The sequence below is a fragment of the Muntiacus reevesi genome, chromosome 22 (genome assembly GCF_963930625.1).
Source record: "Muntiacus reevesi chromosome 22, mMunRee1.1, whole genome shotgun sequence".
NCBI classification, from domain to species: domain Eukaryota; kingdom Metazoa; phylum Chordata; class Mammalia; order Artiodactyla; family Cervidae; genus Muntiacus; species Muntiacus reevesi.
Window position 1 is genome coordinate 24,291,386 of NC_089270.1, and position 24,877 is coordinate 24,316,262.

A 24,877-nucleotide genomic window follows, 5' to 3' on the forward strand; every position below is an offset into this window, starting at 1 on the left:
AAGATTGAAGGCAACAGGATAGAGGGGCGGCAGAGGGCGAGATAATTAGAAAGCATCATCCACTCAATGGAAACGACTTTGAGCAAACTCCTGGACATAGTGAAGGACAGGGAAGCCTTTTGTGCTATAGTCCTTGGGGTCTCAAAGAGTCGGACATGACTTAACGACTTAACAACAACAGTGTTGACATAAATATTTTTCAAAAAAATTAAGCAATAGAACTGTCATTGTTTTACATTTTTGGCGAGTATTGTTAATGTCTGGCTTAATAAAAGACAGCTGGATTTCTCATATCTGCTTCTGTGTTCGTCAGGTGTGACATCATATGTGTGTAAGCCTCTAGGAAATGCCAAGGAATGCGAGTGACAAATAAGAGTGATTAAAGGCCGCAATGACTCCCTCAAAAGGTTTGGGGGATTCAGATGTCCCGACTATATTCTATGAATTGCTGCTGTAACTATTGCAGTGAATACAGGCCAGGCCTTGGAAAAGCATTAATTATTTTTCCTTCTTAAACATAAAGTTTCTTCCTTGATTCTTAACCTTAGCCTTTAGCTTCATAACTCTTTCCATCCCCTCACCAAATTCATTCTCCACTGCTAACAGCATCTTAAAGTAATGAGTTGACATTTATAGAGCAGTTTTTACATGCCAGAAAGAAAGAAAGATAGTCATGTCCAACTCTTGCGGATCCATGAACTATAGCCTGTGGTAGGCTCTTCTGTACATGGAATTCTCCTGCCAAGAATACTGGAGTGGGTTGCCATTTCCTTCTCCAGGGGAGCTTCCTGGCCCAGGAACTGAACTCAAGTCTCCCGCATTGCATGCAGATGCTTTACCGACTAAGCTACAAAGGAAGCTTTGAAGTGAAAGATGCTCAGAAGTGTCCAACTCTTTGCATCCCCATGGACTGTGGAATATTCCAGCCCAGAAAACTAGAGTGGGCAGCCTTTCCCTTCTCCAGGGGATCTTCCCAACCCAGGGATCGAACCCAGGTATCCTGCACTGCAGGTAGATTCTTTACCAGCTGAGTAACGAGGGAAGTCCCAAAATGTGGAGATGCCGGGGATTGAACCTGGGGCCTCGTACATGCAAAGCACGTGCTCTGCCACTGAGCTACATCCCCCACCATCTACATGCCAGGTCCTAAACAGAGCACTCTACATTCATTGTTTCTTTTCATCTTTATTTCAACCTGTGAGATGTTAGAAAACATGTATATTTGGTCTCTGTGGTTCCTGGCTCAGAGCGCCTAAAACCACTGACATTTGCTAAGTGATAAGAGCACTGGGAGGAGCATCTTTTGTTTAAACCTGGTCCCTAAATCCCTTGGAATTTCCTGGGTAACAGGCCTGTCTTTTGTTCTAGTCAGGTGCCCCTGGGTGGGCTCCTGCTTGGGGCCTGGTCACCAGAAAGATCAAGACTGGATCAGAAGCTTGGAATTTTCAGCCACATCCCCCATTCTCTAGAGAAGGAAGAGGGCTGGAAATGGGTTGATGACCAATCATGCCTACGTGATGAAACCGCCACAAAAATCCCCAAAGGACCGGGTTCTGAGAAACTTCTACGTTGGTGAATACATGGTGGTACCGGGGGAGGGCACTCCCAGAGAGGGCAGGGAAGCCCCCACATATCTGGCCCTACACATTCCTTCCATCTGGATGTTCATCTGCTTAGCCTTTACCATATCTTTTTACAATCCACTGGTCAACAGGGAGTGAACTGTTTTCTTGAGTTCTCTGAGCTGCTGTAGCAAATGAACTGATCCTGAGTGGGGAGGGAGTCGTGTATAGCTCATCGGTCAGAAGCACAGGAAACAACCTGGACTTGTGATTATCATCTGAAGTGGGGTTGGACAGTCTTGTAGGACTGAGCCCTTCACCTAGGAGCTGATAGTATCTCCAGGCAGAGTATCAGAACTGAGTTAGGTTGTAAGACATGGAGCTGGTGTCACAGAGAATTATTTGGTGCGGGAAAAAACAGCCACTCATCTGGTATCAGAAGTTTTTTTTTTTTTTTTTGGTATCAGAAGTTTTGAGGGACTTCCCCATTGGTAGAGTGGATAAGAATCTGCCTTCCAGTGCAGGGGACACAGGTTCCATCCCTGGTTCGGGAAGATTCCACATCCCAGGGCCAGTGGGGGTGGGGGTGGAGGCAGCAACTAAAATCTGTGCACAACTCCTGAAGCCCGTGAGTCTAGAGCCTGTGCTCCACAAAAAGAGAAGCCACTGCAATGAGAAGCCCAAGCTCCTCAAAGAATAGCTCACTGAAGCTAGAGAAAGCCTGCTCACAGCAAGACCCAGCGCAACCAAAAATTAATCAATTAAAAGCAAAATAGATTATTGTGAGTTAAAGGAAAGACATATTTCTTAAAAAAATGTTCTGAGCGTGGCAATAGTGTGAGAGTAAGCGAGACACACAGGAGGAAAATTGAGGGTTTTTTTTTTTTTTTTGCACAATCCCAGAAGACAGTTTTATCCTAGGGATAATTATTGTCCCTAAATTACTGATGGGGGAAAACAGCCCTGGAGAAAGGCAGCAACAGTCTCTGAATTACAGATCAAGTAAGTTAAGAAATCAGGAATCTAACCCAGGGAAGCCCCTGTCGTGAAGGAAAGTGAAGCATTTATTGCAGGGCACCAAGCAAGGAGTCCTGGCTTCCCTGGTGGCTCAGATGGTAAAGAATCTGCCTGCAATGCAGGAGACCTGGGTTTGATCCCTGGGTCGGGAAGATACCCTGGAACAGCAAATGGAAACCTGCTCTGGTATTCTTGCCTGGAAAATTCCATGGACAGAGTAGCCTACAAGTTCATGGGGTCACGAAGAGTTGGACACAGCGGAGTGACTAACACTTTCACTTTGAAGCAAGGAGTCAAGGACGGTTAGTGCTTAAAAGACTCTGAACTCCCCAAGGCTTGCAGGGAAAGGTTTTAAAAAACTAGATAAGGGAGGAGGGTAGTGTCAGCTCAAGGACATGCTTCTGACTGGCGGTGAGGTAATTGTGGGAGTCAACATCATCAACCTTCTGGTTCCAACCAGTCTGGGGTCTTCGTCCTTGTGGGCAGCAGACAGTTAACTTCTTCCATCTGGTTGGGGTTTCAGTATTTGCAAAACAGCTCAAAGGATGTGACTCAGAATATCATGTATAGCCCTCGAGGAGGAACTGAAGTTCCTTGACTTTGTTTAATGGCTGAACTGTTATTATTTTGTCTTGCTTGACTGTTTCCCTTGCTGCGTTTTCTCTTTCCTCTGATTAAACTCACTTTGTGGAACTCAGGGAAGGCCTACAAGGCTACAGTTTTTCTACAGGGCAGGCAGAGGACAAGGAGGTTGGGAGAGTCTGTTTCAGGAAGACTCCATAGAATCTTGCTCAATTACAATTTTATGCATTCCATGTGCATTTTAAATTGTTTTAAGTTTTCAGAAGTTCAGCGCAGGAGATTACATGTCTATTGGGAATCCTTCAATTTGAAGTTTTCTGTTTTCCTGTGTACTCATCAGGGTTGCTCTATAATCTAACTTCAGAAAGTTTTCAGTCTTTGGCTAAATATTGGTTTTGGGGAAACCTGTTCTTAAACTCACTTTGCATTTGGGAGGAATAGTTTCGTCAATACTTTTTGTTTCTGGCCACACCATTGTAACAGGAGGGAAAGGGGCAAGGCACAGCTTTTGAAAGAATGACATAGCCCAAGGACACAGCATAAACCAGTTAGAATCAAGTGGGACAAAGATGGCAGACAAGACTAGACCTTGATCCTCAATCAGCAAGTGAAATGACACAACCAGAGGTGCCATGACAGTTCCAAGGGACAGTCAAAAGTTCAAGGAGTGGGTGGTGGCCCAAAACCTGGAAATCTCCACCCCTTTCCAAAAATAGTTGGAATAATCCTCCCACAGATCCTGAAGTTGAAACTACAATCCTCTGGCCACCTGATGTGAAGAGCTGACTCATTTGAAAAGACCCTGATGCTGGGAATGATTGAAGGCAGGAGGAGAAGGGGATGACAGGATGAGATGGTTGGATGGCATCACCGATTCAATGGACATGAGTTTGAGTAAGCGCCAGGAGTTGGTGATGGACAGGGAAGCCTGTTGTGCTGCAGTCTATGGGGTCACAGAGTCAGACACGACTGAGCAACTGAACTGAACCGAATCCTCTCACTCATTAGCGTATGAAATTCAGCTCAGTTCAGTTCAGTTGCTCAGTTGTGTCTGACTCTTTGCTTAGTCAAGCTCATGTCCATTGAATCGACGATGCCATCCAACCATCTCATCCTCTGTCATCTCCTTCTCTTCCTGCCTTCACTCTTTCCCAGCATCAGGGTCTTTTTCAAATGAGTCAGTTCTTTGCATTGGGAGGCCAGAGAATTGGAATTTCGGCTCCAACATCAGTACTTCCAGTGAATATTCAGAACTGATTTCCCTTAGGATGGACTAGTTGGATCTTCTCACAGTCCAAGGGACTTTCAAGAATCTTCTCCAACACCACAGTTCAAAATCATCAATTCTTCAGTGTTCAGTTTTCTTTATAGTGCAATTCTCACATCCTTACATGTCTACTAGAAAAACCATAGCTTTGACTAGATGAACCTTTATTGGCAAAGTAATATCTCTGCTTTTTAATATGCTGTCTAGGTTGGTCATAGCTTTTCATCCAAGGAGCAAGCATCTTTTAAATTTCATGACTGCAGTCAACCATCTGCAGTGATTTTGGAGCCCCCCAAAATAAAGTTTCTCACTGTTTCCATTGTTTCTCCATCTATTTGATATGAAGTGATGGGACCAGATGCCATGATCCTAGTTTTTTGAATGTTAAGTTTCAAGCCAGCTTTTCCACTCTCCTTTTTCACTTTCATCAAGAGGCTCTTCAATTCCTCTTTGCTTTCTGCCATAAGGGTGGTGTCATCTGCATATCTGAGGTTATTTGTATTTCTCCCAGCAATCTTGATTTCAGCTCGTGCTTCATCCAGCCCAGCGTTTCTCACAATGTACCCTGCATAGAAGTTAAATAAGTAGGGTGACAATATACAGCCTTGACGTACTACTTTCCTGATTTGGAACCAGTCTATGGTTCCATGTCCAGTTCTAACTGTTGCTTCTTGACCTGCATACAGGTTTCTCAGGAGGCAGGAAAGGTGGTCTGGTATTCCCATCTCTTGAAGAACTTCCTACAGTTTGCTGTGATCCACGGAGCCAAAGGATTTGGTATAGTCAATAAAGCAGAAATAGATGTTTTTCAGGAACTCTCTTGCTTTATTGATGATCTAACGGATGTTGGCAATTTGATCTCTGGTTCCTCTACATTTTCTAAATCCAGCTTGAACATCTGGAAGTTCACAGTTCACATACTGTTGAAGTCTGGCTTGGAGAATTTTGAGCATTACTTTGCTAGTGTGTGAGATGAGTGCAATTGTGTGGTAGTTTGAACATTCCTTGGCATTGCCTTTCTTAGGGATTGGAGTGAAAACTGACCTTTTCCAGGCCTGTGGCCACTGCTGAGTTTTCCAAATTTTCTGGCATATTGAGTGCAATACTTTCTCAGCATCATCTTTTAGGATTTGAAATAGCTCAACTGGAATTCAATCACCTCCACTAGCTTTGTTTGTAGTGATGCTTCCTAAGGCCCACTTGACTTCACACTCCAGGATGTCTGGCTCTAGGTGAATGATCACATCATCATGGTTATCTGGGTCATGAAGATCTTTTTTGTATAGTTCTTCTGTGTATTCTTGCCACCTCTTCTTAATATTTTCTGCTTTTGTTAGGTCCATACCATTTATGTCCTTGATTGTGCCCATCTTTACATGAAAATTTCCTTGGTATCTCTGATTTTCTTGAAGAAATCTCTAGTCTTTCCCATTCTATTGTTTTTCTCTATTTCTTTGCATTGATCACTGAGGATATGAAATTACCCAGCCTATAAAAACTAACTGCACCACATTTCATGGCACACTCGCCCTCCGTGATGGCCCACACTCTGTCTATGGAGTGTGCTTCTCTCTGAATCTGAATAAATCTACTTCATACCTATCACTTTGTCTCTCACTGAATTCTTTCTGTGATGAGACATCAAGAATCTGAGCTTCGTTAGGTCCTGAAATCAGGTACCGTGCATTTTGACTGGGTTTGCATCCCAGACACGTGGGTTCAAATCCCAAGTAGGGTTTTGGCTGGGTTTGAGTCCCCAATCTGAGGTACATGGTTTCACCATGAAGCTTGCAGGAACCTGGTTCCCTGACCAGGGATTGAACCCATACTCCCTGCATTGGAAACACAGAGCCTTAACCACTGGACTGCCAGGGAAGTCCTTGTTACTAGCATTCTACTCATTTGTAGTGGGTTGGATAGTATCACTCAAAAATGCAGGTTGGGACGTGACCTTATTTGGAAATGGGGTCTTTTGCAGATGTAATTGAGATAAGGCTTAAAATGGTAACATACTGGATTAGGGTGGGCCCTAAATCCAAAGTCCTTAGAAAAGACAGAAAAGGACACAATAATGCTGGGAAGGTCCATCTAGTCAAAGCTATAGTAGTAGTCATGTGTGGATGTGAGAGTTAGACCAAAAAGAAAGTTGAGCACTGAAGAATTGATGTTTTTGAACTGTCATATTGGAAAAGTCTCTTGAGAGTTCCTTGGACAGTGAGGAGATCAAACCAGTCAATCCTAAAAGAAATCAGTCCTGAATATTCTTTGGAAGGACTGATGCTGAAGCTCCAATAATTTCACCACCTGATGTGAAGAACTGATTCATGAGAAAAGACCCTGATGCTGGGAAAGATTGAAGACAGAAGGAGAAGGGGACGACAGAGGATGAGATGGTTGGATGGCATCACCAACTCAATGGACGTGAGTTTGAGCAAGCTCTGGGAGTTGCTGATGAACAGGGAAGCCTGGTGTGCTGCAGTCCATGGGGACACAGAGTCAGACACAACTGAGTGACTGACCTGAACTGAACATAGGGAAGAGAGTTTCCCCAGTGGCTCTAATGGTAAAGGACCTGCCTGCTAATGCAGGAGACGTAAGAGATGCCAGTTCAATCCCTAGGTTGGGAAGATCCCCAGGAGGAGGGCAAGGCCACCCACTCCAGTCTTCTTGCCTGGAGAATCCCATGGACTGAAGAGCCTGGTGGGCTATGGTTCATGGGGTCACAAAAGAGTTGGACACGACTAAATCTACTTAGCACAGAACACAGGAAAGAAAAGAAGGACATGCAAAGACGGGGACAGAGATGAGAGTTGGCTGCCACTGCCGTGGAGCCACCAGTACTAGGCAGGGGCATGGAAGGATTCTCCTTCAGACTTCCAGACTCCAGAACAGTGAGAGAAATTTCTGTTCTTTCACGTCTCCCAGCTTGTGGCACTTTGTTACAGCAGCCCTAAAGAACTAATATACTAGCCTTCAAGACCTGGCCCCAAATTGACCTCCGTCCTATGGCCTTCCCTTGTCACTTAAGATATAAGTATTTCTCCCTCCTCCGAACCCCAAGAATCCTTGCTGTCTGCACCATTCCTGAGGACCCAGGGTTTTATTGCGTGTGTGTCAGCTTCTTCAGAGGGCAAGTTTGGTTTTAACCCTTCCTTGAGTCTCTCTGGTTATCTCCTAACTCAGTGATGTTGCAGGAAAAGTAGACAGCAAGAGAACGGTCACGGCCCAGGTCTCAGGTGAGTTCCTGGGATGGCTGCCAAGTGAGGGTCCTTGGCTTCATGCAGGAAGGAATTCCACAGCGAGCCGACGCAGAGTGAAAGCATGTGTTTATTCGAGGAGATACACGCTCCACAGACAGAGGTGTGCACCGTCTCAGAAAGTGAGAGTGGACCTGAAATACTGCCTTGTCGGGCTCAGTCACCTCAGTCGTGTCCAACTCTGTGAGACCCTGTGGACTGTAGCCCTCCAGGCTCCTGTGTCCACGGGATTCTCCAGGCAAGAATACTGGAGTGGATTGCCATTCCCTTCTCCAGGGGATCTTCCCGACCCAGGGAAAGAACTGGCGTGTCTTATGTTTAACCTGCAGTGGCAGGCGGGTTCTTTACCACCAGCATACCTGGGAAGCCCGAAATATGGGCTGGTTTGTTTTTGTGGACTGGGCAATTTCACAAGCTAATGAGTAGGAGGTTTATTCCAACTATTTGGGGGCGTGAAAGTGAAGTCGCTCAGTTGTGTATGACTCTTTGCAACCCCATGGACTGTAGCCTACCAGGCTCCTCTGTCCATGGGATTTTCCAGGCAAGAATACTGGAGTGGGTTGCCATTTCCTTCTCAGAGGATCTTCCTGACCCAGGGATCAAACCCAGGCCTCCCTCATTGCAGGCAGACACTTTACCCTGTGAGCCACCAGGAGAGCCCTGAATTTGGGGAAGGGGCGGAGATTTCCTGGAATTGGGTCTCTGTCCCTTTTTTGACCTTTAATCATCAACCTCTGAACTGTGAAGGCACCTGAGGGTATGATTTAGCTAATATGTTACGATGAGCTCATACTGAGGCTCGCGGTCTAGTGGAAGTTGGCTTGTCTGCCATCTTGGACCTAGTTAGTTCTAACCAGTTTATGTCATGCCCTCAATGGCTGTCATTCTTTTAAAGGTTATGCCCAGCCTTCTTCCTGTGTCAATATATATTAAGCACATCTATTAAGTCCTTAATACATGATTGTTAAATATAGTTTCCCCAATACTTTCTTCTCATTTAATGAATCCATTCAACAAATAATTATTGAGTGCCTACATTGTGTCAAACATTTTTTCTTACCTCTGGGATAAATCTGTGAACCAAAAAGACAACATTCAGTCCTTGGGAAGCTTACTCTCTAATGAGAATGTAAGTTTCTGTGTTGAAATCCACGTGCTCTAGCTACAGGTTTTAGACTAGTTTCTGTAGCTTTTCATGTCTCTTTATTGTCCAAAGCCAGTTTCTAGTGCTGGGACTATCCTGGCATCTTTTCAGGTCTTCTGCTTGACTGCCAAGGACAGAGAGGAGAGGGTGAAATGATTTGAAGAGCTCTCGGTTCACGCAGAAAGTTTCTCTCTCATAAGCCACCCTTGTGTCCTGAGCTTCTCTTTGCCCACTGAAGCATGCTTGTAAGCTGTGTTGGAGTCAGCTTGTGGAGACCTTTTTTGTAGTCTGGATACAAGCCGAGAGAACAGGAAGGCACATGCAAATCTGGGCACAGTGTTAGCTTTGGTCTAGTATCAGACAGGCGGCTGGTGCCACTTTTGCCAGGATCTGTGTCTCATCAGCTGTCCTCCATTGCTGCCAAAATAAGGGATTCTTGCCTTTCTAAGTGGGTACAAGTTCTAGGCAGCAGGACCACAGGTGTGGGATAAGTAGGGTGTACTTTCTTTAGGAGAAATATGTAGAACAAAGAATGGTGCTGTTCTCTAGTCTTATTTTGATGTTCAGCTCCAAGTAAATCTGATGAGAGCCAGTCGCTCTGTAGCTAACTGAAGGGTGGGGGATGGTGACTGTACAGAGAGAATGGCTGTGTGTCAATCAACCTTCCAGTAGGCAAATGCATGTTTAAAATTCATGTGTGCATGCTCAGTTGCTCAGTTGTATCTATTTGTGACCCCATGGACTGTAACCCGCCAGGTTCCTCTGTCCATGGGATTCTCCAGCCAAGAATACTGGAGTGGGTTGCCATTTCCTTTTCCAGGGGGTCTTCCCGACCCAGGGATCGAACCCGTGTCTCCTGCCTTGGCAGGTGGGTTCTTTACCACTGTGCCACCTGGGGAGCCCCTTGTATAAAGATTAATGCTTAGTTACTTGAGAACGTGGTGTTCTGAACTGTTATAACTCAGAAACTGTTATTGGGAGGAAGTAAGGTAAATTAACACAAACTTTCTAATATGCATTTTGCGAACATGTTTCAAAAGCCTTAAAATATTTATCCTCTTTAATCAAGTAATTTTATTTTCAGGAATTTATCCTGAGGAAATAATCTTATATTTGTGCCAAGACTTACTCAGAAAGATCTTTACAGTGTTATTTACAATAGTGAGAAACAACACAAGGTTCAACAACAGAATCGGTTAAATTAAAAATGCTAATCTAATGTATTAGAATATGAGCCATTAAAAATTATATTCAAAGGTTGAAAAATGTTCATTTTAAAATTAAGTGAGAGTTATGTGTACAGGAGGATTAACTATGGTATTCTGTATTCCTTGGGGGTATGATGGAAATTTGTGATAATAGAAACTAAGAATTCTTGCTCTCAAAGAATGTTTACATCTAATTTCCTCCTCCAGGGGATCTTCCCAACCCAGGGATCAAACCTGCATCTCTTATATCTCCTGCATTGGCAGGCAGATTCTTTACCACTAGTGACACCTGGGAAACCCTTACATCTAATAGAAAATGCTTATAAGGTATTATTGAATGGAAAAGACAAATTATCAAGCAGCATGTATTGAGATATAGTAGGATTGATAGGATTTTAGTTTTGTAAAACAAATTAACCTTTCTGTTCATTTTACATATTGTAAATATATATATATAATGTTAACAGTGACTGTCAATGGATGGTGCAAATACAGGACCTGCAGATTTTTTTCTCTCACATTTCTTTAGATTTTGAAACATCTATTTAAAAAGCATGTAATACTTTTTTATACAAAAAAAAAATATTAGAAGGGAGGAGAGCCTTTTAAAAGAAGAGGAGCAGAGAGTCCGACAGGTTTCTGAGTGCTGTTTCATAACTTACTGGCTACATAAACTGGGGCAAGTTTCTTTGACTTCCTAAGCCTCAGTTTTCTGTCTGTAATAAGGAAAAAAGTTGCCTACTTTACGGGGTTTATATGAAGATTATATAAAACAATGCAGATAAAGCTTTTATGTGATATCTAATAAAGTGAGGCTTGGTAAATGTTATTTTAATAAAACCTGTTTGACTTCTGCTGTGGTCATGATAGCATAACTGGTATTGGTTAGCCTCCCTGCAGTAAATAACTAGAAAACTGGACAAAATGTGTAAAACAACTGTCCGCAGACATTGAACAATAGGCACTCAGAACTCTGATTCCTGAGAAAAATAAAACACATTTGGTGAGCCCTCTTATTTCCCAGGCTTTCTGGACAATAGTACAGAGAGAAAAGTTGCAAGCAGAACATAGCAGCCTCACTGAGATGAGGAGACAGATATATAAACAGATCAGAGTTGTGCAGGTTGAGGCAACAGGAATTTGGAGGGCAAGTTCGCAGAGCAAAAAAAGCTTTAGAAAAAAAGGAATTTTTAAGTATATTCATTTGTTGTTCTCGTTTAGTTCCTAAGTCATGTCCAACTCTTTGTGACCCTGTGGACTGTAGCCTGCCATCCTCCTCTGTCCATGGGATTCTCCAGCCAAGAACACTGGAGTGGGTTGCTATGCCCTCTTCCAAGGGATCTTCCTGACTCAGGGATGGAACTCGAGTCTCCTGCATTGGCAGGTGGATTCTTTATTGCTGAACCACCAGAGAAGCCCATAAGTATTCATAGGATCCCCTTAAGCCTTTGCCCAAATATTAGGCTGTACACGTGTAAGGTGAGACTCCATAAGCTGGGCACATAGAATAACTACCAGAGAAATAAAAATTACCAAGAACTTGCAAAATAAGCAATAACTGAAGCTTGAAGAGCATTGAGAGACATTCTAATTCCAATTGGTTGGAACTCAGTAGACTCCAGATATGCCACACCTTAGGAGCAAGGCTAGAGTGGTCCTAAAACGAAGGGGACTTTAGATCCTCCTAAGAAGAGCTTGAAGATAAACCTCAAAAAGACCAAGCTGATCCCCAACAAAATTAACTGCCTCCAAGAATAAAGCTCAGCACTTTCTAAGGGAAAGCAGCAAAAATCAGACACTCAACAACATGACACAAAATCCAGAATCTGGTAAAAAGATTACCAGATATGTGGGAAAACATGAAAATATGATCCTTCGCCAGGAAAAACAAGTCAGTCGAAACAGATACATAAATGACAGAAATGATGAAATTAGCAGACAAGGACTTAAAGACAGCTATTGTAAATATGTTTAAGGATCTAAAGAAAAGCTCAACGAACACAATGAGTGAGTGTGTCTGAGTGTTTAGTCATGTCTGACTCTTTGCGACCCCGTGGAATTTTCCAGGCAAAAATACTGGCGTGGTTACCATTCTCTTCTCCAGGGAATCTTCCCCATCCAGGGATCAAATTTGCATCTCCTGCATTGGCAGGCGGATTCTTTACCACTGAGCCACCTAGGAAGCTTGAGAAACACAATGAGAAACATGGAAAATTATAATGAAAGAAACAAATGTAACTTCTAGACCTAAAAATCAGAGATGCGTAACTCACTAGATGGGCTTAGCAGATGATTGCACAGGACAGAAGAACAAAAAGGACTTGAAGATATAGGCTCCCCAAAAAGTTCAAACTAAAACTCAGAAAGAAAAGGAGAAAGAAAATACATATGTGCATACTAACATACATACAGAAACAGAACTCCAGTGACCTGTGGATCAACATCAAGCAATCTAACATGTGTAAATTGAGTATGGGAGAGATATTTAAAGAAATAATAACTGGAATTCCAGATTTGATTGTAAAAATATATACTTGCCAAGAGACACAATAAGGTCCGCAAACTCCAAACAGAATAAATAGGTACAAAGAACCATATCTTGATATATTTTAATCAATATTCTGAAAACCAATGGTAAAGTACCTGTATTAAAAGCAGCCAGAGAAAGAAAGACACATTACATTCAGGGGAACAAAGATAAGATTTTCCACTGACTTTATATCAAAAATAATGTAAGCCAAAAGACACAGAGAGGCATAGAAAAAGAGAAAAAATTATCTGAGAACTCTAGTATGCAATGAACATAACTTTTAAAAATGCAGATGAAACAAAGATGTTTCTAGACAAATAAAAACTAATTAATAGTAATTCTTGCTTGCATTATAATAGCTAATGATTAAAATAAAAAGCTAATTATTAGAAAATAATTATTACCTATAATACAAGAGATAGAAAAGGAAGTTCTTTAGTGTATAAGGAAAAAATACCAGCTCTGCACAAAGGAATGACGGTCACTGAAAATCGTAAATATGTGGGTAAATTTTTTCATTAAATTTTTCTTTAAAAATAATTGAGTATTTAAAGCAAAAGTAATATCAATATATTTGGGATCAATAACTTTATGCAGCAGTTCAATTTTATTTGATGGTAAACTGCGATAAGGTAAAGATGCAGACTGCAAACACTACAGCAACCATTATAAAATTTTTAAAAGGTGTACAAACTAAAAGAGAAGATTAAAGGACATATTAAAAACACTCAGTTTAAAAGAAGGCAGGAAAAAAAATAAAAAATAAAAGAAGGCAGGAAACATGAATAAAAAAGAACAAAGAAGAGATGGGACTATCAGAAAACAAATAGCAAGATAGTTCTTTTAAAAAATGCAACATCATCAACATTTGCATTAAATACAAATGGACTAAGGGGCTTCTCTGTTTGCTCAGTGGTAAAGAATCTGCCTGCTTATGTAGGAGACACAGGTTCAATCCCTGACCTGGGAAGATCCCACATCTTGCTGAGCAAATAAGCCCATGCACCACAACTATTGAGCCTGTGTTCTAGAGCCTGGGAGCCACAACCACTGAAGCCCACGTGCCCTAGAGAACCATCAGAATGAGAAGTCCTCACACCACAACTATGAAGTAGCCCCACTCACCACAGGCAGAGAAAAGCCCTTGTAGCAACAAAGACCCAATACAGCCAAAAATAAATAAATAAGAGTATGGTTTTTTTTAAAGAGTATTTTTAAAAAAAAAACTATATATATATATATATATAACATATATATTAATCATATATATCAACTAAAAGCAGAAATTGTTATACTGGAAGGGGACAAGATTCACATAGGTTGTCTAAAAGAAACACCCTCTAAATATAAGGACAGAGTTTCAAAATAAAAGAATGAAGTAAAATATATCTTGCAAAATATTAATCAAAATAAGGCTATATTAAGGGCTATATTTGAACTTTAGGACAGGGACCCTTATCAATGACAGAGGGACATTTTATAATGATGAAATGGTGATTTCATTACAAAGACATAACAGTTCTAAATGTTTATTCACTTAGCAATAAGAGCTTCAAAATACGTGAATTAGGGACTTACCTGATAGTCCTGGGGTTCCCAGGCGGTGCTAGTGGTGAAGAACCCGCCTGCTAATGCAGGAGACATAAGAGACTTGGGTTCGATCCCTGGGTTGGGAGGATCACCCGGAGGAGGGCACGGGAACCCATTCCAGTTTTCTTGCCTGGGCAATCCCATGGACAGAGGATCCTGGCAGGCTATAGACCGTAGGGTCGCAAAGATTCGGACAGGAATGAAGCGACTTGGCACATAGCAGTGGTAGTCCAGTGGGTAAGACTTCACGCTCCCAAATCAGGGGCCTGGGTTCCATTCCTGGTAGGGGAACTAAGATCCTGCATGACACACTGCCCAGGCCAAAAAGAAAGAAAAAAAAAAAAAAATGCGTGAGGTGAAAACTGATAGGATTCAAAGAAGAAACAGACAAATCCACAACTCTATTTAGAGATTCTAATACTCCTCTCGATACAATTGATAAAATAAGTAGATAAACAATGGGTAAGCATATATAATTGATTTGAAAACACTATCAAGATGACTTAATTGGCATAGATGAAATGCTATACCCAATGGTGGCAGAATACATATTCTTTTTAAGTACACATAGAATACTCACTGAGACCATATGCTAGGTTGTAAAATGTCTCAGTAATTTAAAAATGAGTATATTTTTAATGGTAATGTAATTAAATGAGAAAAGTATACTTGTAAAATTTCCAAATATTTGGAAATTAAAGAATACATTTCTAAGCAACCCATGGGCCAAAGAAGAAATTATAAAAGAAGCTAGGAAATATCTCGAGTTGAATGATGATGAAAGTACAAAATATTAGAATTTGTGGGATTCATTTAAAGCAGTGCTTAGAAGAAAACTCATACTGTTAAATGCTTATATTAGAGCCAAAGAAAAATTCTAAAATCAATATCTAAGAATTCCACTTAAGAAAGCAACAAAGAAGATCAAATTAAACTCAAAGTTAAGTTAGAAGATAGGAAATAAAAAGAGCAGAGATCAAGGAAATGAAAATTGGGCAAAAATAGAAAAATCAAGTGAGACAAATGTTGGTTTCTTTTAAGGATCAATACAGTTGATAAACCTCTAGCTGGACTAAGGAGAGAACACAAGTTACCAGTATCAAAAATGGAGGAGGGGATTTCACTTCAGACTTAGAGCACTTAGGCCAGCACATTTGACAATTAAGATGAAATTGAGAAGTTCTTTAAAATATAAATATAGAGACTGCTATACAGAGTGAAGTAAGTCAGAAAGAGAAAAACAAATATCATATATATTAATGCCTATATATGGAATCTAGAAATATGGTACAGATGAAACTATTCACAAAGCATAGAGACACAGGCGTAGAGAACAAACATGGACACCAAGGGGGAGAAGTGGAGTGGGATGAATTTGAAGATTGGGATTGATATATACACATTTCTATGTATAAAACAGATAATGAGAACCTACTGTGTAGCACAGGGAACTTTCCTCAATGCTCTGTGGTGACCTAAATGGAAAGGAAATCCAATAAAGAGGGGATATAGGTATAGATAGCTGATTCCGTTCGTTGTAAATCAGAAACTAACAACGTTGTAAAACAACTATACCCCAGTGAGACTAAAAATAAAATAAAATGCAAAAAACTGAAACATAACAAGAAATGGGATATTTTAGAGTCTGATTACAAGGATTCGCAACTCTACTCTTCCACTTATCAGCTGCGTGAATTTGGGCAAATCCCTTAATTTTTCTTTGCCTCGGTTTCTTCCTCTGTAAAATCAGGATAATAAGTTTTTTGTAAAGGTTAAATGAGTTATTTTGTAAAGTTCTGTGCATAGCACTATGTAAGTATTAGCTGTGATCGTTTCTTAAATCTTAAATGGCTTTTCTGGACTGAGACTTATAACTGGTTCTGATGGTTTGAGTGAGAATTGGAGATTTGGGGGTAGTGCTAGAGCTTTTTTTGGTCAATAAAATGGACTGTTAATGAATACAGCTAGAAAATTCATATATGGAGTTCAAAAGTCTATTGGCAGTCTAAGCTCAACATAGGAAATCAATCAACTTCAAAAAGAAAAAGAAAAGCAAAGAAACAAATCCTGATATAACATAGTCCCCTTTGCCATGATCCCCCTAGCCCCTGACATCACTCCCTTCCCCACATAATTCTTAAAAGCGAAAGCGTTGACCTTATGCTGTGTGGGGAAAGAGATGTGTGTTCAGCAGTCAAAGTGCAGCTAAAAGTGGCTGTTGGAAACTGGAGGGCTTCCTGGGTCAGCTGGCAGATGGAAGGAAATACAGCTTATCTTCTACAGTTTCCAATCAATTAGGAAGAGAGCTTCTCATCCCAGTTCTGAAATACTGGAAACGTTTTGCCCATCCAATTTCCTGCTTCCGATGAGCCCCAGAGTCTGAGCCAGGCCGTGCACAATCTCAGGTCACGGCTGTGCAGTGGGCCTGCCAGCCTGCCCCCATCCATCATGCTGGAAGCCCTGGCGAGAGGCCCGGGGCTGTCCGCCAGCAGGACTGGCAGCCAACGACACGCCGATGGCCGAGGCCGGCTGCTCCTGAGAGCCTCTGCCTGCTGCCTGAGGTGGTCTCCTCGCTGCCCTGCTCAGCAGGCTGTGGCCCCCCTCCTTTGCTCTGTGGGGACTCAGTCTCCACCAGCCATCAGCTGGTGGCAGTGCCTCAGGCAGAGAGGTGAGCCAAGGAATTATCCGCTGCAAAGGAGCATGAACCCAAGCTGAATTTCAACATCTGTTTCCTATGTAACGCCCTTCAGAAAGCATGGCATTGTTGGCTTTCCAAATCAGTTCCCGGCAATCCAGGAGGGAAAAAATAAAAGACCTTAGTCTTTGCAGTAAGGCTGGGTCTTCTCCGAGAAGATAACAGGACTTCTCTTTGATCCTTGGGGTCCTGAGGGATCCCCAAATTGTTGATGGCTCAGCTGGTAAAGAATCCGCCTGCAATGTGGGTGACCTGGGTTCAATCCCTGGGTTGGGAAGATCCCCTGGAGAAGGGAAAGGCTACCCACTCCAGTATTCTGACCTGGAGAATTCCATGGACTATACAGTCTATGGGGTCGCAGAGTCGGACATGACCGAGCGACTTTTAAAAAAACAAAGGGATCACGCAGACAGTTGTCCTTGCGGGTCTGTGAATGTCGCTCTTCATGAGAAGCCTGCTGAACTTTTCCAGGGAAGGGAGAGAAATAGGCAGGCACTTTAAATCCTCAGAGAACTGGGGCAGGGACTAACTCCTTAAGGCAGAGTATAGCAGTCAGTCTAGAGTCTGAACCTGCTGACCTCGTGAACATCCCATGGCCAGAGATTCCACAGTCATAATGACCAGGGCACTGGCGTGGGGTTACACAGGCCCTGGAATTTACGAGCCATGTGACCTTGGGCAAGTAATATAACTTTAAGGAATTTTTAATGGTCAAACGGAAATAATAATGCTAATTTATGGGGATATTGTGTGAAATAATGACCTGGCACTTAACAAAGCATTTAGATAGCCTGGTGTTGAGTAGATACTTAGTATTATCAGCTATTTTTATTATTATCATTATTAGGTTTACATCATCAACAGTTAATCCTCATGAAACACATCCTGTTTGGCACCTTCATTTTTACAGTTCAGTTTAGGATTTTCCTGGTGGCTCAGACAGTAAAGCGTCTGCCTACAATGTGGGAGATCCGGGTTCGATCCCTGGGTCAGGAAGATCCTCTGGAGAAGGAAATGGCAACCCGCTCCAGTATTCTTGCCTGGAAAATCCCGTGAATGGAGGAGCTTGGTAGGCTAGAGTCCATGGGGTCACAAAGAGTCGGACACAACTGAGCGACTAAACTTAAAACTTCAGTCGCTCAGTCGTGTCTGACTCTTTGTGACCCCATGAACCACTGCACGCCAGGCCTCCCTGTTCATCACCAACTCCCGGAGTCCCCCCAAACCCATGTCCATTGAGTCGGTGATGCCATCCAACCATCTCATCCTCTGTCGTCCCCTTTTCCTTCTGCCCTCAATCTTTCCCAGCATCAGGGTCTTTCCCAATGAGTCAGCTCTTCGCATGAGGTGGCCAAAGTATCGGAGTTTCAGCTATAACATCAGTTCTTCCAATGAACACCCAGGACTGATTTCCTTTAGGATGGACTGGTTGGATCTCCTTGTTGTCCAAGGGACTCTCAAGAGTCTTCTCCAACACCATAGTTCAAAAGCATCAATTCTTCGGCACTCAGCTTTCTTCACAGTCCAACTCTCACATTCATACATGACCACTGGGAAAACCATACCCTTGACTAGACGGACCTTTGTTGACAAAATAATGTCTCTGCTTTTTAATATGCTGTCTAGGTTGGTCATAACTTTCCTTCCAAGGAGTAAGCATCTTTTAATTTCATGGCTTCAGTCACCATCTGCAATGATTTTGGAGCCCCCCAAAATAAAGTTTGACACTGTTACCACTGTTTCCCCATTTTTACAGAATACTATAGAAATATACTGATATAGTCAGTCTTCTTCAAAACTCATAGCAGATCAAAAATACTTGGAAAAGGGACCTCGCTGGAGGTCCAGTGGTTAAAACTCTGTGCTTCTACTGCAGGAGACACAAGTTTGATTTCTGGTCAGGGAGCTAAGATCCTGCATGCCACATGGTTTGGGGAGTTGGGGTGGGAGAACAACTTGAAAAAAAGTTCCAGAAAGTTCCAAAAACTGAAACTTAAATTTCTGTGAGTTGGAAACTATTCACATAATATTTACATTGTATTTACAACTATTTATATAACATTCACATTGTATTAGGTATTATAAATAATCTAGGGATGATCTAAAGTACACAGGAGGATATGTGTTACATGCAAATACTACACTATTTTATATCAGAAACTTAAGCATCTGTAGATTTTGGTATCTAAGGAAGCCCTGGAAGCAATTATTCATATCAGGGACAACTGTATATAATATTACAGAAATATTCAGAAATATTCTCCAATAGAATATTAAAATGCATGTCGGGTCTTCTACATAACATAGAAATATGTAATTCTGCCTTGAAAGAATTTATATCCTAGGAGATTTAAGATGATCTAACACAAAGGGTCATATTCACTAGTTTATAATGGTGGGAAGTCGATTAGGAGGGGAAAGTTTTAGGAAGGAAACTGGAGAGTAGGGCCTCAGTAACCGAAATGACCATTCTACAGCTTTCCAATTCTATCCATTCATTCACTTAAATCATCTAGTCATTTATTTACCCATCAAATGTGTTAACCAGTGTTTGCTAAGGGACTTTCTAGGCCTCAGCCATTAACTTGCAATATGAAAGGCCTGGGGTGTTTCTGTCAGGGTATGGAGTGGGAATTGGAGCATGGTGGCGAGATCTGAAATGAGACACTTTGGTCAGCAAACTTGTTCTTGTTGAGAGAGAGTGGTAGCCCCCAAAGAAGTTTTGAGGAGGGTAAAAGCTGGCTACTTCTGGGACTTCCCTGGCGATCCAGTGGTTAGGATGCCACACTCCTAATTCCTGGGGCCCAGGTTCCATCCTTGATTAGGGAGCTAGATCCCATATGCTGCAACTAAGAGTTCTCCTGCTATAACTAAAGATCCTGCCTGCCGCAACTAAGACCAGGTACAACCAAATAAATAAAAAATTTTTTTTAAAGATTGGCTACTTACCCGTATTTCACTACAAGGTTATAATGAAAGCAAGTTTCAGACCAAGTCCTGCCACATACACTGACATAATTAGATAAATATTTGCTAGTCAACACACACAACAGTTCATCTAAACGTTCTCGGAGTTTAAGTCCAAGATCTCAGCCCTTGGTGTTTCCACTAGTTGCACGTGAAAGGTTTGTTCCAGGAAGGCATCCATGGCTTCTAATGGGCATCAGACAATCAGAAATTCTCACAAATCAGTGGCTCATCATGGAAATGGTTAGCCTCAGATACCCTCAGTAAAGATCTGGGCGCAGGCCTCGCCAGATTTCTATACTTTATTCGTGGAAGGATAGGGATTACTTTTATTATTTTCTAGCCACTCTATCTACTTAGAATTCCTTTAATTTCACTACTGAAAAACCATTTCTAACATCAGTTATGTGCATTAAAATATCATTACTGGGACTTTCCTGATGGCCCAATGGTTAAGACTCCATGCTTCCACTGCAGGGTACACACGTTCCATCCCTGATTGGGGAACTAAGATCCTGCATGCCACATGGTATGGCCAAAAAAAAAAAAAAAAAAGAAAGTCACTACCTTCCTAATAAAAATCCATTTCTGACACTGAGTATAACTTTTGGAAAATTGGTTGTTGATTGAAGTACGATAACGCAGAGACTGGCTCTAGAGAAGGGCACTTTGATGAAATGCCAGCTGCCTGCCGCTTCACTGCACTTTCTTGGTTAGTCCAAGGATTTTGGCTTAAGAAACACACATGTAATATCACGTTGTAAATGCTTGCATGGGTGCTAAGTCACTTTCATCGTGTCCGACTCTGCAGACTTATGGACTGTAGCTCAAGAGGCCCCTCTGTCCTTGGGAATTCCCCAGGCAAGAACACTGGAGTGGGTTGGCATGCCCTCCTCCAGGTGATCTTCCTGACCCAGGGATCAAATCCACATCTCCTGCATTGGCAGGTGGGTTTTTGGGTTTTTTTGGTTTTAACCACTAGGGCCACTTGGGAAGCCCTGTAAACACTTAAATGCTTTAGAATAAATTACAGACGCTAGAACACCTGGGGCAAAGAGGACTCACAGGATGATCTCAACATCCTTTGAGAACTGACCATCAGTTTCCTGAGCCAGAAATTTTTGTCCTCGAAGCACAAGAGGAAAGCTCAAATTAATCATGCTTAGGGAGCCTGATGTATAAAACCAGAAAGGCAATGTATTTGCTTGCAGTGAGATCTCAAATCATTGTGCAGCTTTAATTTTGATGGGATAAATGCATTTTCCCCCTGGGCACTATTTCACGGGGAAGTTATCATCCCAAAGTTACTTGTTGAATATTGCAATTTGAACTAGAGGCTGTGATTGCCTCATCCACAACAGGTGTAGATCTGCCGGAAGTACTTGAAGTCTCTGAGGGAGCAGGTTGGGATGTTTTATATCTGGGGCTGAGCTCATGTGAATTTCAGGACATCCTCCAAGCCCACGTTCAGCCGTACCTACCATTTTGATGCCTGAATCGGGAAGATCCCCTGGAGAAGGAAATGGCAACCCACTCCAGTTTTCTTTCCTAGAGAATTCCATGGACAGAGGAGCCTGGCGGGCCACAGTCCATAGGGTCGCAAAGAGTTGGACCCGACTGAGTGATTAACACGGTTTTGACAGAAATATCCACTTCCAGTTACAGTTTAAAGCCCGTAGCCCTGGGACTTCCCTGATGATGCAGTCATTAAGAATCCACCTCTGACGCAGGGGACTTGGGTTCTATGCCTGGTTGGGGAACTAAGATCCCACATGCCTTAGTGCAACTAAGCCCAAGCACCACAACTAGAGAAAGCCTTTGTGCTGCAACCAAGGCCAGGTAAAGCCAAAACAAGCAAACAAAAAGTCTACAGCCCTCCCAGACTGATTTCTCTGCCCTGCCCTGCCCCACATTTATGGCTTTGGCTGGAACCAGAGCTCGGGTGTCACAACCTCTGGGCTGAAGAGGGCAGCTGAGTTGGATCCAGGAAGAGGGCAGGGTACAGGCCTCTCTCGACCTTAAGGAAGAAAACAAGAGCCTTATCTGATCTACAGGACTGGCCAAGTGGTTCTTCCTGGGGGTGTGGGTACAGACCAAGAGGAAAGGATTTCAGATTTTGCTTGAAAAAACCCGGACTGCGCGACCTCTGTCAGCACTTAACCTCTGCAGGCAGAGAGTCCCAACAGGCACAAGCTGCAATTCCACGGCCTCCTAGTAGTAGGTAGGTTTACATTCCAGGTAAAAAACACACTTCTATTTAGCACACTTTGCCCTTAGCTATTATTTTTGCCTGCCACCCCACTCTGCACTGGTTAGCTTGAGCATGATTGTCCTAAATCAAAGGCTGTTTCCCCTGAAGAAGGAGGTCTGGGCACACCCGTGGCCCTCTATAGCAGCTTTTCTGAGTTCCTGCTCCCCTTCTGTCCATCTCGGGAACTGTGTCAGCATTTGGGGTTAGAATAAGAGCGGACGGTGGGGAATTCCCTGGCAATCCAGTGGTTAGCATTTGGCATGTTCACTGGCTGGGTTGGATCACTGGTCAGCAAACTAAGATCCCACAAGCTGCCCAGTGTGGCCAGAAAAAAAAAAAAAAATTTTGGACTGTGCTGTTTATATTATTTAAATTGAGTGACTAGCTCCCTTCCAAAGCTCTCCCGGAAGCGGAAGAGATGGAGCTAAAGGGCAGACAAACCCCCGTGAGCCTCTCCATTTTTTTCTCTGCCTATTAGTGCAAAATAATGCTTTCCCACGTGGTTTCCCTGCTGCTCCACCTTCTGCAGTCCTCCCACCTCTGCACACTCCTCTCCTCACTCCTTTTCCTTCCTCTTCAGAGTTGGGCTAAATTAGGAGAGCTGCCTGGAGTCCCCTTCCCAGGAAGAGGGGCAGGAAGGGGGCACCCAGGACTGCTTCCTACCTGCAGGGGAATCACCCGACGAGAGTGCCTTTCAAACTCTGGCCTGGGCTTCCTCTATACCCCGGTGTCCTCCCTGGCCCCAGGTTCTTGCCACTTAGCTCAGGGAAGGCAAATTCAGGCTTGGCTCCCCGACAACAATATTTGAGCCCAGGAGCCCCTGCCTCAATGCACTGTCTCCTGGACTTGAGATGCTCACTGTTTTCTTTCCGGTAACTCTGCACACTTCCTCCTCCTCATTTCATTCAGTTCTCAGTTTTCACTCTCTTTGGAAGAGAAGTGCGATTCTAATTCCTCTTGTGCGACGCCTAGTACACGGATGGCTTCTTACTTTCAGTTTCCTGGCTCTGCTGCAGTGACCTTTGGAATTTCATGGCTCCCTGCCACAGACCTCCCTTCTTCCCAGCATCTGTTTAAACACCACGCTTCCGGTGGCAATGCCCTTTGCCTTTCTAACCTTTTTGTCATATGGCTCCAAATTCCAAAGGGGATTTTACTGCCTGTCAGGTCAGAAACCATGCCCTGTGGCTGGAAGAAAAGCCTTAATAGTACATCTTCCTTAGATACGGGGTTGCCAAAATCTTAAAGACTGGCACTTGGGAAAATTTTAAGACGTCTCCTTACAAACTGAACAAAAAACCACAGCCTGTAGCCCAACGTTTGATGCCTTCCCACATGAGGGCCAGTCTGCCTGCAAGCCTTTCCTCCAGTCCACCCTCCCTTCCTTCAGCTAATACTTGAACTTTTATCCAGGACCCTGGCTTCCTGGACTTTGCTTAAGCTCTTACCTCTGCCTGGATCACCTTCCCCCACTCCATCTTCTATTTCTGCATGGCACAATTTCTATTATTTTCTTTTCTTTTTAAAAAAATATCTATTTATGTAGTTGCACCAGGTTTTAGTTGGAGCATGGGGGATTTAGTTCCCTGCCCAGGGATCGAACCCTGGTCCCCTGCATTTGGAGTTTGGACTCTTAGCCACTGGACCACCAGGAAAGTTCCTTGACTATATTCTAAGTTAATTAATGCCCATGCCTAAAAGTTTTCCTTGGTCCCTTCCCATCTGACTTATTCTCTCCCCAAAACCTCTGCCCTTCTATTGTGTTATTTTGAGCTATAGCTTTCTTGATACAGCTATTGAGATATAATTCACATACCATCCACTTAAAGCATACAGTTCAATTGTTTTTAGCATAGTCACAGAATTGTGCCACCAACTCCACCATCAATTCTTGAGTATTTTCATCACCCACCTCCATTTCACACTTTAACTGTCACTCACCAATCCACTCCCTAAACCCTTCCCAAATCTTCTCCAGCCCTAAGCAACCATGGTCTACTTTCTGTCTCTATAGAGTTGCCTATCAGGACATTTAATATAAATAGAATCATACTGCATGTGGTGTTTTGGAACTGACTTCTTTTAATTAGAATAGTGTTTTCAAGATTCATCCACATTGTCACTTGTATCAGCACTACTTCACCCAAGAGGCATATTTCAAAGACATTCTAACATCTCTGAAATAAGGGTTCGTCTTCACATCAAGGCTGTGTGTAGGGTAATTAGCAGCAATCTTTCTCTCTTAGTAATATCTAAAATAAGTATGCACCTTCTAATCAAGGGCATCAAATTCAATGAAATGTTTTATATCTCTGGCTTACTGCCTATCACAATCTGCTTTACAGTGATCTCACTTGTTTATGAGCTTCCCTGGGGGCTCAGAGGGTAAAAAATCTGCCTGTAAAGCAGGAGACCCAGTTTCAATCCCTGGGTCAGGAAGATCCCCCGAAGAAGGGAATGGCAACCCACTCCAGTATTCTTACCTGGAGAATTCCATGGACAGAGGAGACTGGTGGACTATAGTCCATGGGATCGCATAGTCAGACACAACTGAGTGATTAACTAACAGTTGCTTATGTGTCTGTCTTGTCTTATAACCTATAGGTTCCAGAAGGACAGTATCCTCTAAAGGATGTAGCAGAGTATTTGGCTTTCAAGAAATGCTCAGTAAATATGAAAAAGAGCTAATGCTATGTTCAGAGACATAGTCTCCAATAACAATACAACAGGGCAGGAGAAAGGTACAAGATCTTCATGCATACTTGGTGAGAATGAAGTGTTCTTACCGTTGTAAAGTTTCTGGTGAC

The 24,877-nt window shown here is 42.7% G+C and overlaps 1 protein-coding gene and 1 non-coding gene across 2 annotated transcripts in view; both read right to left on the minus strand.

Annotated features, from left to right (window-relative positions):
* SEPTIN11 (septin 11) overlaps positions 1-24,877 on the minus strand; it is a 445,529-nt gene that overhangs the window by 156,391 nt on the left and 264,261 nt on the right. The gene's annotated exons all lie outside the window — the stretch shown is intronic.
* On the minus strand, positions 1,055-1,126 carry TRNAA-UGC (transfer RNA alanine (anticodon UGC)). The gene has a single exon. It is a non-coding gene; the product is annotated as a tRNA-Ala (tRNA).